Below are 2,002 nucleotides of genomic sequence, written 5' to 3'. Positions count from 1 at the left end.
ACACTTTTCCTGATTTTAAACCATTCAGTTGTTCCGTTCAAATAACTGCCTCTTGTTCTATATATAGGTTCCTTCTGAACATATTAAGTGTTCTGGAATACCCATTTTTTGCAATGTTGTCCATAGCTTCTCATGATCCACACAGTCAAAAGCCTTTGGTAGTCAATAAAGGATAAGTAACCATCTTTCTAGCATTCTCTGCTTTCAGCCAAGATCCATCTGATGTCAGCAATGATATCCCCTGTTCCAATTTTCTAAATCCAGCTTGCATTTCTGGCAGCGTTCTGTCAATGTACTGTTGCAGCCATTTTTTAATTTCTTCAGCAAAATTTTATTAGCATATGATATTAATGATATTGTTTGATAATTCCTACATTCCATTTGGTCACTTCTTGTTGGAATGGGCACAAACATGAATCTCTTCCAATCAATTGACCAGGTAGCTGTTGTCCGAATTATTTGACAAACATAAGTGAGTGTCTCCAGCACTACATCAGTTTGTTGAAAGATTTCAATTTGTATTATGTCAATTCCTGGAGCCTTGTATCTTGCCAATGCCTTTAGTGTAGCTTGGACTTTTTCTTCAGTACCATTGGCTCTTGATCATATGCCACCTCTTGAAATAGTTGACTATTTCTTTTTTATACAGTGACTCTGTATTTACCTCCCATTTTCATTTTATGCTTTCTGCATCATTCAATATTTTGCCAATTGAATCCTTCATTTTCCTTCAGTTCTATCAGCTTGAGAAATGCTGAGCATGTTCTTCTCCTTTGGTTTTCTAACTCTAGGTCTTTGCACATTTCATTATACTATTTGACTTTGTTTTCTTAGCTGCCCTTTGAAATTTTCTGTTCAGTAATTTTACATCCTCATTTCTTCTATTTGCTTTAGCATTTCTATGCTGGGAAGCAAGTTTCAGAGTCTCTTCTGGCATCCATTTTGGCCTTTTCTTGTTTTCCTGTATTTTTAATGACCTTTTGCTTTCTTCCTTTATAACATTCTTGGAATCATCTTACAACTCTTCTGGTCATTGTTCATTAGTGCCTAATGCATCAACATCCATTCTTTATATTATCTCTAAATTCAGGTGGGATATGTTCAGGGTCATGTTTTGGATCTCATAGACTTTTAAAATTTTTTCTTCAGCTTCATATTGACCTTTATTATGAGCAAATGATGATTTGTTTCACTGTCTGCCCCAGCCATGCTTTTGATAGTGATATTAAGCCTTTTCACAGTTTCTTCCCACTTTTGTAGTCAATTTGATTCCTATGAGGTACATGTGTATAATCACCTTTTATGTGGTTCATATAGGTATTTGCAGTGAATAAGTCATTGGTCTTGAAAAACTCTATTATGTGATATCCAGCATCATTTCTATCACCAAGACCGTATTTTCCAACTACTGATTCTTCCTCTTTGTTTCCAATCCTCACATTCCAACCACCAGTAATTATCAGTGTTCCTTAATTCCACATTTGATGAATTTCAGACTGAAAAAGTTGGTAGAATCTTCAGTTTTATCATCATTGTCTTTAGTGATTGGTATGTAAAATTCAATAATAGTTTTATTAACTGATCTTCCTTGTAGGCATATGGATATTAACCTCACAGACATTGTTGTACTTCAAACACATCTTGAAATATTCTTTTTTAAAAATAGACCACCATGAGATATATTAGCATATTCAAATTCAAGTAGATTTTTTTTTTCTATCTTCCCCCACACACTCTTAAACTAAACTCCCTCTTGAAACCTTGTAAGCCAGTCACTTCATGCCTTTATCACCCCTCATGTAGGTAGCCAGTGTCTAAGTTGCCCATCCCTATCTACCCTGTAGCACTGATACTTGATGTGAAGACTCCTTCCTTCTCAGTTGGTATTTTGAGCTACTACCTCCACTTTCATTATTAAAAGATTCACTGGGCAAATTATTGAATGATGCAGAATGCATCAAGAAAAGATGGAAGGAATACACAGAGTCATTGTACCAAAAGG

The sequence above is a fragment of the Chrysochloris asiatica genome, unplaced genomic scaffold (assembly GCF_000296735.1).
Source record: "Chrysochloris asiatica unplaced genomic scaffold, ChrAsi1.0 scaffold00115, whole genome shotgun sequence".
In the NCBI taxonomy this organism is placed as follows: Eukaryota; Metazoa; Chordata; class Mammalia; order Afrosoricida; family Chrysochloridae; genus Chrysochloris; species Chrysochloris asiatica.
The sequence above is the reverse complement of the archived record's forward strand: the minus strand, read 5'-3'. Positions refer to the sequence as shown.